Here is a 12,723-nt window from a genome sequence, read left to right as displayed (position 1 = left end):
CAGAACAAAATCCTGGTATATTGAATTTCCCAAAACAAATACATCAGGTCCCCTTATAGCATGTGGGGAAATGTGTTATGGTGTAATGAGACCAAGGTTTCACTTTTTGGCCACAATACGAAAAGGTTTGTTTGGCACAAGAACAACAATGTGCATCACCAAAAGAACACCATCCCCATGGTGAAGCATGGTGATGGCAGTGTCCTCTTTGGGGTTGCTGTTCATAAGCTGGAAGTGGACCTTTAGCCAATGTGGAGGGGATTAGGAACAGTTCAAAATACCAGTCCCTTTTGGCCCAAGCTCTTCATGTGTCTGCTAGAAAGCTGTGGATGGAGAGGACTTACACCTTTCCACACAACAATGACCCATACCATACATCAAAATCCATAAAAGAATGTCTTCACCAGAAGACAATCAATGGTTTAGAATGGCTCAGCCACAGTCTACACATACATCCAATAGAGAATCTGTGGGGTCCCCTGAAGAGGCCTGTGCAGAAATGATGTCCTCACAATCTGACAGAGTTGGAGGGCTTCTGCAAGGGAGAGTGTACAAATATTGCTAAGTAGAGATATGTCATGCTGATACACACCTTCCCAAGAGGACTGACTGCTGCTATGAAATCAAAAGGTGCTTTAACAAAGTATTAGTTTAAGGATGTGCACAGTCATGCAACCAGACTACTGTACGTATTTCAATTTCTGCCTTACCCTTAACCGATGTGTTTGTTCTTCAATTGGATTGCGCATGTTATAATTCACATTAAAGGTGGGAAATGTTATCACATGATTTCTGTGGTCTCATGTTATATATCAGACAAACCTGACATGTTAACAGGGGTGTCTACACTTATAATATCCACTGTAAGCTTAGAAGGTTGTTATTGTAACCGGTTCTATTGTAACATGCATGTACTGCAGGTTTTGAAGTGTGAGACTCAAAATGTGTCATTAAATAGTGACAAGAGTCCTCACATCATCCCAGTAATGTGTCAGACAAACACAGGATTTATGATGAATAGACCAGAAATATGAGCCACACATTTAGACATTCAGCAATGCTCTGCACAGTTGAGAGGTATGTTCTGTAGGAGTTACCACTGTGCTATACAGGTGAACAGCAATTATGTGTACATGGGTGCAGTGTGTGCTACTTGAAGTCCCATCACCTACTAACACTACTCTCATATCACAGAGTTGTATATAAGTAGTAACATGAACTGGAAAGGGCTGCAATGCATGATGTTGAGGGCCTATCCAGGGTGTGTATGTAATGGTCTGACTGTGTTTTGAATGTCACCAGTTGGTTATTGTGAGGTCTGTGTAATGCCTGTCTGCCACCTTACCTGTATGTGTGTGCATGTGTAGCAGCAAACAGTATAGTGCAGGTATTAATTTACATATATTGTCTTTCCCCCACAGATGGTCATGGTGGTCATGGTCCCTCCAGCTCAGTATCTGGTGTCACTGTCTCTGCAGAGTCTGGCAATGATGATGGTCATATTCAGGCACAGGTGGTATTGTCAGGGGCTGAATCTGTGCCATCAGTTGGCATCCCACAGTCATCCACAATGTCCTCGCACACAGTCACAATACCCACACATGCCCCATCCCCAGCAGCCACAGTTGATGGACAGTTGCAAGGTGGTGGCATGGAAAAGGCTAGTGTGGTGACTATGGCAGGTGTGAGTGACACAGACACTGGCCATAGTCAGAGTGTAGGCGAGATCCCACACAGGCAGATGGATGGAGGTGTTCGCAGGAGGACTGCTGCTCATCAAGCTGTTGTTGCAAGTGCCACAGCAGGTGTCACCAGACGCATGTTTTGGGCTGTCATGGATACACAGGCATGTAGTGAATGTAACACAAGACAAATACTCAGGGTGGTGGATGCAATTCTTGCTGATTTACGTGGCGACATATGTGACCTTGTTGAGGCCACACACCAAAATGCTGAGGTCATGAATAGACGATGGAGTGAGACTTTGACAATCCTTGAATGTGGCATGTCTGTGCTAGAGCATGTGGTGGGAGATGGGCATCAGCCATGTGGACATAGGTCAGCATCTACATCAGCTGAGAGTCTATGGGGCCGTGCACCTTCACACTCCCATAGTGGCAGTGACACCAGCAATACCAAAGATGGGTTGCTGTCCACATCACAATGGAGCAGGCCATGGGCACGTGGTCCTGGCCGGTCCCATCAGGGACATGGATCCAGCAGACAGCAGTCACCATCAGGAAGCAGTACTACATCTGGCCTTGGGTCTGGTAGTGCCAGTGAGACCCATGGCAGGACCAGTTCACATGTCCATGGCTGGAGACGGTGAACACCCTGCCATGTACGGTACACAGCTGTCCAACATAACCCTGTGTAGGGCAGCCACATGGTGTGACTGTGTGTGTACATGCACACACATCTGTATCACAGGCAGGCCACCTGCAGACACACACATCACCTCTGCACAGCCCATCTATAGGATACCCCTCCAAACACACACACACATGATGTCAACTGTATGGCCCAGCCTAGGCCTCTGGCAAACCCACACCATACCCTGTGCATATGATGATACCCATGGCACATCCCTGTCATCCATACCATTGATACAGGGACAGGCTAATATGGGTCTGATGCACAGGGTGAATACAGTACAGTGTAACTATGTAATACTGTATAAGGTGCTGTCTGCTTGCATTTGTTATGGGTACACATAAAGGTGTATGTACCTTATTAGCCATGATGCATTATTGCTGTTAGTACCACTGACTGAATGTAGTCAGACATGCTGTATTCTGTTTGTGTTCCAGGTGTCTGTGTGTCTACAGGCTGTGGCCCTGCAGACATTACCAATGTGGAGTATGGCAGAGTGGAAATACACCAATAATTTCATAGCCAAGGTGCAGCTTTATATGTACATTTACCAGTTATGTATGTATGCAACAATGTGTGATGGACACTGTTGTCAGAAAGTGTGACCTGGCGTACATACCCCTTGTCACAGATAGGTAGCTTTCAGATATGTCACCTCAGTGTTGTGTAGTAACACAGGCTCATAGATATGGAACAGGTTACTGGAATATTGTCAGTAGGTCCCTCACAAGCTTAGCCATTAGATTGACTGCAACAGATTCACGTGTCACCACCTGTTGCCCCTGCCATTTCTTTCCCATACACTCATCCCTGATGCAGTTGGTGAGAGCATGCATGGTACTGTGTATGACAGGTTTGTGGTATGTATTCCTGAGTTCACAGGGTGGAACAGGGAGACAAAATGGTATATCCATTGCATACACACAGTAAATACTGACACAGTGGATGTGCATACAGTAACATAAACACAGTTGGCAATGGACAGATTTGTAAATCTACATATCCACTTTAATATACTATAGAGCTGCATACACATGACATGGTCCACAAAGATTATATGCGAGGGACATGACACACTATCTCTTACAACACGTAATGTTGTGAATGCCTTCATGGATGGTGAGATAACCCACCAGAAATAGGAACTGGAGTCATCTATTGCTCCTACTAGCCTGTACAAGTGATAGGGTAACAGATGTTGTATCAGCATAATGTTTCAGTGAGGTATGATATCTGATGCTGGCATTTGTGTTAGTACACTAACTGTGACATGTTTGGCAACAATATCACATACATGATCATTGTTAGGGGACACAAACCACATATGGATTGCAAACATCCAGATATTCCATAGACATCTGTACAGATGACTGGAATGGCCTGTACAATGGTTTAATATGCTGCATGTGAGGCAGATGCTAGTAACAAGCTATATAAAGTAATGCCAATTGGAGGTGGTAAACAGGTGTGTATGGTACACACATCAAAGTAGTATAACCCACAGAGGATATGATTCTCACACACACACACACACACACACACAGTTGCCAGTATTGAGATTAAAACCCCTACCTATCTAGTTATTTATACTATAGTGTTATGCAGTTATCAGATGCACCACGGAGCTTATATGGATTCACTTTGTCCCAAGGTACTTCTAAGCTGAATGACATCAGTAGGCCTTGTAAAGTAGGGTGATGGGAAGTGTACAAGGTGGTACACAACTCAAAATGGTATAGCCCACACACAATATGATTCTCAACCCTAACAAACACACACACACATACACACACACACACACACACACACGCACACACACACACACACACACACACACACACACACACACACACACACACACACACAGGCAGGTGATGTGATATTATAAACCCAACCTCAGTACTATTACACAATGGGGCTCACCTTTTATGCTGGCACGTGCAACTGTTTACAACTGGTATGTCAATGTCTACAGCAGGACATCACTGTATGCTATTCAGGGTATTCGTGTGTGTGACTCCCTCTGTCTGTGTCCCCCTGTGTGTCTCTCTCTATCACTGTCTGTCTCTCATTTCCCCACAGTTATGTGTGTGCATGCTTGACATATTTTATCTGTTGCCCATATATATGTCTGTGTATCCCATGAAACAGATGCAGATATATCACATATGGGCCACCTACAGCTAGCTGAGGGTAATCCTGTCTGATGTGTGTGTGTGGGGACAGTTAAGGTGTACATAGCTGTCTGTATGCACAGACATATTTACACAATGCAGTCATATAGTCCGATGTGGGTTCCAACATGTCCTGTGATTCTCTAAGTGTAGGAACATGCCCAGTGTGACCTTCTATAGTTAGAGTGGGACTCCATTCCAGAGATAGATGTACTCCAGTCCAGGGTTTTGTGTGCTACAGCCATACCTTTCAGGAGTATGCAAGAAATTCCTCAGGGTACTGGGTTTGTTTAGCAGACATTTTCTGACATATCTGTAGTCTGACACTATGATGCACAGACCAATACTATGAGTGCAGCTATGTACATTCTTGCCCAACAAGGCCATTTTGAGGTGTGCAGCCAGTTGAGTGATGACATGCTGTGTAAACAGTCCAGCAACTTGGTGATATACTGGCTGGGGATCTCCTGCTTGTGTGGTATTTTTCTAACATGAGATGTCATATTCTTGTGTGGCCATATCTCTCACCTGTACATGTTTTTGACAAGTTTTCTAGGTGTTTGGTTAGAGGTTTAATCCTCTCTACATAAACTTGTGTTTTTATGGCAAGTAAGTTACATATAATTGAAGAGTGATGTTACAAAATAATGACAGACATTACTGTTTCAGACCACATAACCATCAGACAATTCTCACTACTGCAAACCCCTCACCCTACCAACTTTCTCAGTATGTAATGGTGATATTTAAAACACATGCCTATCATTGTGCCTTGGTTCCACACTTATTTCTGCCCTTGTCCATATGTCTTACTGCCAGAGGTTGGGAGTTATGGGTGTGGGTACAGAGTGCATTCTACTGTGCAGGCATGTCCATTATTATGTAAAAGCAAACATAATAAAAAAGGATTATTGAAAATAACCACTGGCAACAGTACATATCCTTGTGTGGCCATATCTCTCACCTACACATTTTTTGGCAGGTTTTCCAGGTGTTTGGCTAAAGGTTTCATCCTCTCTACATAAACTTGTGTTTTTATGGCACGCTACTTACATATAATTGAAGAGTGATGTTACAAAGTAATGACAGACAGTACTGTTTCAGACTACATAACCTTCAGACAATGCCCGCTACTGCAAATCCCTCACCCTACCAACATTTTCAGTATGTAATGGCGATATTTAAAACACATGCCTATCATTGTGCCTTGGTTCCACTCTGTTTCTGCCCTTGTCCATATGTCTTGATTTCAGAGGTTGGGAGTTATGGGTGTGGGTGCAGAGTGCATTCTACTGTGCAGGCATGCCTATTATATGTAAAAGCAAACATAAAAAAGGATTATTGAAAATAACCACTGGCAATAGTACAAAAAACACTTATATTCACAAAAGCCTTAGCACATCGGCTACACATTCTTCAGGATGTCCATTATATGTGTAGTATATTCCATATAGCACTGTGACTGATATTTCCCTCTAAACATACATGTTACTGCATTTTTGTGGGTATATGGGGGGGCACACTTGTCAACTGTACACATTTGCACAGACTGTGCTGATATTTGCTTTACATTTTGGTTCCATTTACCATACTACTGTGCCCTGTCTTGGGGACTAGAAGCATATCAGTAAAGAGCCCAGGTCAGATTGTAATGGCATACATTTGATTTTCAGACTTCTTACCCTTCATAGCCTTACTGCAACTGTGAGTCCTGCTGTGCTATCACTGTCTGAGTCTGTAGGGGGCAATTCAACATTTTCACTATTTGTGTGCCTTTACCAGACATTTCTCTCTGGTTTTCTACAGCTGACTTGCTGTGTGGGTGTGAGGGGAGGGTATGAGACCCACCACCCTAACATCCATGCCTGTGACCTATGACCCCCCAGTTAGGTATTCCAATACAAATACTGCAGTGGGATTTGCCACCTTGGGTACTACTGCATAGTGCGGGGAGGCCAATTTTGGGCAGATATTTCCTGGTGTCCCGCATAGCTGTCAGTTGTTTGCTGCTATCCCAGTAGGCCACCCCATTCCTTGGATGCATGTAGCATTACCATAGATATGCTAGCAAAACATACTAATCCATTCATTTTTTGTTAAAAAGACTGACTTACCTTGTGCTTGCGGCAGTTGTGTGGACAGTGTTTGAGGGCCACCTACGTTGGATGCACACAGTACACTGCCTATACATGGTAAGTTACAGGTAATGTGATGTGTGTGTCATCCATTTTACTGTGTGTGCAAGTCAGAGAGAAGTGTCAGTGTCTGGGGTCCCTACAGTGTCAGTGTGTGTGATATGCATTTCCTCTTTGCCTAGGCCTGGGCATACTGGGTATGCCTCTGTCTGCCTACAGAAGCAGGCTCAGGGGCCTCCTCTTCGGAGTCCCTCTGTGCCTGTTGGGACCTTGGCAACAATGGTGGGCTGTGTGGCCCTTCCCCATGCTGTTCCTGCTGCAGCTGTTCCTTCAGGATCATATTGTGTAGCATGGCACATACTATGTACATGTGTGCACATGTGGCTGGGGAGTACTGCAAGGCTCCACCAGATATGTCAAGGCAGCGGAACCGGTGACATGAGAATCCTAAACATATGCTCTATAATGATTCTGGTTTGTGCACGTGCCTCACTATGGCGTTCTTGTGTGGGTGTGTGTGCATCCATATGGAACGCCCCCACTGGCAAATGCCTGGTAGAGCTGTGACAAATACCAGATGTGGGAGTCTTGATAGATTCCACAGCTGCCAGCACACATATTCATGACAATGCCCTAGGCATAACACATGACCTGACAGTTGATGGAGGGGAATCCCATGGGGTTTATGTAGATCCTACTCTGTTCACTGGGTGGTGCTTTGATGTGGATGTGCGTGCAGTCTATCGCACTCAGTACCTCTGGGTATTCTGCTGCACAGTGGAAGAGATGCATATTGCTAGTCCTCTGCTCACAGGTGTTGAGGAAGTAAATGTGCTCACCGGGATGTGGTAGCATGGCATCCAGGAACTGGTGGAGTGCCCTTAATGCAGATGCCTGTGAGACCCTCCATGATGTCCCCAATAGGTCTTTGGAAAGTACCTGTAGCTAGAATTCTTAAGGCTACTTGGTATCCACTGGGATGGATTCACCTCTGTTGGCTCTAAATCTGAGCTGAAGCTGGCACAGTTCGGTGATTTGCTGAAGTATGTCTCTGTCCACCCTGTAGTGCTCTACTAATCCCAGATCATGTAGTCTCTGGTAAGTTACCCTGGGCTGAACACTGTTCTCCTCCTCCTCGGTCTATGGCAGTTGTCAGCATTATCCTCCTCACCTCCCTCAGCCTCTAGCACATACTGATGGATCAAAGCAATGGCAGTCCCTAACATTTTTCCAGTGAAAATTCCCCCACATGTGTACACCAATAGTGCAGAGTTTGTAGGAAAAAACAGACTGTAAGGTGTTTGCATAGTTCATACTGTTGTGCTGCAGATGCTGCCTGTATGATTGGCTGACTATGATGCATTCCACCTGCTAGCTATGTAATTTGTTCTTGATTGCTTTTATTCTGCTATTTTCCTTTTTTTCCTTCCCATTTTTGCCCTTTTTTATCCCCAAGGCCCAAATGTAATCAGTCCTGCTATTTCCGTTGTTTTTTTTTGTTTGTTTTACACCAAGTGCGTGCCGCACAAACCCATTAGCTAATGTAAATACAAAGAAATGGCCCTCCCTGGATGCAAACATGCTCTTCATTTCATGGAATAAGTCAATACAGCCTCAGACACACCCCCTTGCTAAGCTGTTTAGCGAAGCTTATCTGGGCACCATAAGGCTCCAATGTGCTTACAACATGCATGACACACCCCATTTTTATGTCTGTTGCTCCTCCTGCTTAAACGATCATGTTATAGCACCTACACGGTTAGGTGCAGTTTGGCACTTATAATATTTTTGTGATTCAGTAAATTTCCCCTCATTTGCATACCCCACTGCCTTAGTCCATAGTTACTGCACTACCACACAGCCTTTCCCCTTAACAAACACTGTTCCCTGGTATTGTTTTTATTCTGCATGCCATAGACTATAATGGCAAAATGCAGATTTCCCTTAAAATTTAATTTTCACGTTTTTTTTCTATTTTTGGTACGATCCCTTTTGCGCACTGCTGCCCTATGCTTAAATGCCCGAGATCGGCCAAAAAAATAACTTTTACTTTTATAAAAATGAAACACTTTTCCATGCCAATGGCCATATATTTGGACACTGGCATGCCTAAAGATTATAATGCATGCTTTTATTTGAGCTGTTATGCCTCCGTTTTTCATTTCTGCAACTAACTATTTTTGCACGGATGCCTGCTTGCTTGCTGAATCACTAATTCACCTCATTTGCATGGTTTTCACCAGCAAATGAGGTAAGTAGCATAATGCAGTAGTGTCCATGCAGGAATACTGTAGACAGGCTCGTGCACATAAAAACAGTATAGCCATATTCCGTGCAGAAGTGGCTACACTGTTCCTGCACGGAAAAATGAATTTATTAAATCCTGAAGATAGATATACAGATCTATATCTATATATAATTAAAAAAATAAATCTATATATATGTTATATATATATATATATATATATATATATATATATATATATATATATATATATATATATACATATATATATGGAGAGAGAGAGAGATCAAGAGAGAGAGAGAGATAGATATAGATATAGCCCAAATCTGCATCATGCTATCTAGGGGGCATGTTCAGCGCTGTCCAAGAATCATGCCTGATTAAATGACAGTCAGTTCATGTTTGTTGGGAATTACAGCAAGGAGCTAATATTGTCTTTGTTACATTTTAGTAAAAGCGTTTGACACAGCTGAGTATTATATTAAAGCATACCAAATTTTTGCTTAGCCCGAGAGAGATCAGAAAATCTTATCCTTTTTTTTGTTGCTATGTCTGAGAGGGCTTTGTTTTTGGTCCACAACTGTGTCAGGACAGGAAGACTTTTTGGGGGATTCTCAACTTCAAACTGGAGTGAGAAACTGGTTGTCAGACTTGAGGTACTGTTTGTGTCACTAACAGCCTAGCTACAGCTCTGAAACAATTGACCAACTCTCATCAAGTTGGTGTGTGTGTGTGTGTGTGTGTGTGTGTGTGTGTGTGTGTGTGTGTGTGTGTGTGTGTGTGTGTGTGTGTGTGTGTGTGTGTGTGTGTGTGCATGTATTATGAACCAGTGGGTTCAGAAGGGCTCCCCAAACCATCTTAAAAAGAGAATTACAACATTATTTTGTGTCACTAGTCCAGGTCACTAAAACGTAGACTGCAACTTATTGTTATGTTCTTATTTAAATGGCTGCTAGCTAATGTAGCAGTGGTACAGTGGAAGCATCGTCACCTCCTAGTAAGAGGTTTTCCAGTTCTCAGCTGGAGTACCTTCTGTCCTTAGTCTACATGTACTCCCTGTGTTCATGTGGGTTTTCTCCAGGTGCTCTGGTTCCCTCCCACATTACAAAGACATGCATCTGGAGCATTTCTCCCTAGGCCTTTGCTGAAAATTGCCTTCATTCCAAGTTGGACTTTCCCATTTAATAAATGTTTAATAAATAAAAATGTGAAGCCTTACTTTAGACTAGTCATTTGCTTGATTAGCCATTAAGCAGAATTAAAACAAATAATGTTGTCTATGACCAGATTAGTAAGCCCCTCTAAGAACCATTTTCAACCATAGACCCAGATTAAAAGCAGAAAGCAAATGCATGTGGAATGACAAATATATATGATAATGCATTTTCTATATAGATCAGTAGTAAATATGATTAGTCAAATATTGTAGCTGTATGTAGAAATGTGACATAAACGAATGTGTTTGATAATAGCAGAGGCATATACTTCAGTGGTAATGGCTAAATACAGATTAACACAACAGGTAACTATAAATGGTCACAGTAGGACTGCACAGTGCATTTGGCTTGAGCAATTCAGAGAATGTAAACTGCTACAGTAAAACAAGGGCAATGGAATTTAGAATAGGTTTTGTAGCCCTGCTGGTAAAACCAGAAGCAAATGCTATATTTGGGTGTGTAACTGATGCTTCTTAACTGTGTGCTCTCCCCAGAAATATTACCAGAATTTGAACAGCATGGTTGAATGATTCAAAGAGTAGGTCTATTGCAGCACTGGGGAGCAAAGCAGAAAAAGAGTATGCCTTGTTCAGACGGAATATACCCATTCACTTCAGTGAAAGGATAAAGAATGTGATTTCCACATAGTCTGTTATATAGCCATTTCTGTGTGTGTGTGTGTGTGTGTGTGTGTGTGTGTGTGTGTGTGTGTGTGTGTGTGTGTGTGTGTGTGTGTGTGTGTGTGTGTGTGTGTGTGTGTGTGTGTGTGACTGCATGAACATGCACAAGTGTGCATAGTTGTCATTATGTATGTGAATCGTCATATTTAAAGGTACCTCAGCAATTGCATTGCATTGGCTGATAATGGAAACACTAGCATGTGTAGGTCTGACAGCTCAACATTCAATTCAGAGATATGCTAAGTCACTAATGAGATGGTGATCAGTGGGGCTTTATCTTGTCTTAATATCACAGATTATCACATTTATGCTATTGTGCACTATGACATTACCAGGTATCAATGGCTGTAATAATTTTTCTACATGCTGGCCCGTTACAAACAACAAAATATTGTACTTGTACATAAAAGTAAGAAGAACCTGAATGAGGTGATACTTGCAGTTTAACATTCTAAACAAATATCTGGTGCTAGAGTTGGATTTTTAGATAAATTATTGTATAAGTACAATAACTTTATCTCCCATTGAAGTACATTCAGTTCAGGAGGATGGCATTGAATTCTTCACCAAAGGTTTCATACCTGCACTGAAGTATGGAACAGTATGGCCACTATACAGAATAAAAAAACACTCACCATTATTTTTTAAAGGCATATGAAAACAAAAAAGTGATATCTCTGAAAGTGACTTTGCTTTGCTTATGATGTTGAAATGTAATGCAACATGAATCTTTGAAAATAAAGGGAGTATTGCAAAAACAACACTTCCTTTGCACCTAGCTATATAATCAAGTTCAAGGTCACTGACCTCTGAGTTATAGGAAAATAACCCGTTCAAACAGCCTTTAGTGTCTTGCAGAACTCATCACATGCCACAAGACTTTCACCGAGTTTTAGCTTGTGAATCCCATCATGCTCAGTAGTAAATGCACTTCTGAATCTACATTGAAAGCATGCTTGCAAGTCAGCAATTAAACACAGCAACTTCCCCTTGCTTATTCTCTGCAAAGTGACAAAGCATGATCAAATCCTTCAATAAAAGATGCCTTGAAATTATTTGTGCATGCTTGCAAGTACTAATTTTGAAAAAATATTCATTGTGTACTTTCAGACACTCTTAGAGAATGCTCATTGTATACCTTCAGGCACTGTTAGTATTCATTGTATACCTTAAGGCACTATTAGACAGTGTGCATTGTATACCTTCAGACATTGTTAGACAGTGCTGATCATATACCTTCAAGCACTGGTAAACAGTGCTGATTGTATACCTTCAGGCGCTGTTAGACAGTGCTCATTGTATAACTTCAGGCACTGTTAGACAGTGCTCATTGTACACCTTCAGACATTGCTAGACAGTGCACATTGTATACCTTCAGGCACTGTTAGACAGTGCTCATTGTATACGTTCCTGCACTGTTAGACAGTGCTCATTGTATACCTTCAGGTACAGTTAGACAGTGCTCATTGCATACCTGCAGACAGTATTACACATTGCTGATTGTATACCTTCAGGGACCATTAGACAGTGCTCATTGTGTACTTCCAAGCACTGTTAGACAGTGCTCATTATATATGTTCAGGCACTCTTAGACAGATCTCATTGTACACCTTCAGGAACTGTGAGACAGTGCATATTGTATAACTTCAGGCACGGTTAGACAGTACTCATTGTATACTTTCAGGCACTGTTAGACAGTGTTCATTGTATACATTCAGGCACTCGTAGACTGTGCTCATTGCACACCTTCAGGCACTGATAGATAGTGCTCATTGTATTCCTTCAGGCACTGGTAGACACTGCTCATTGTATATCTTCAGACTCTATTAGATAGTGCTCATATTACACCATCAGACACTGTGAGATATATACCTTCTGGCACTGTTAGACAATGGTCAT

This window comes from Protopterus annectens, chromosome 1.part0 (genome assembly GCF_019279795.1).
Source record: "Protopterus annectens isolate FY-2018-M chromosome 1.part0, PAN1.0, whole genome shotgun sequence".
In the NCBI taxonomy this organism is placed as follows: domain Eukaryota; kingdom Metazoa; phylum Chordata; order Ceratodontiformes; family Protopteridae; genus Protopterus; species Protopterus annectens.
This window is presented reverse-complemented; position numbering follows the sequence as displayed.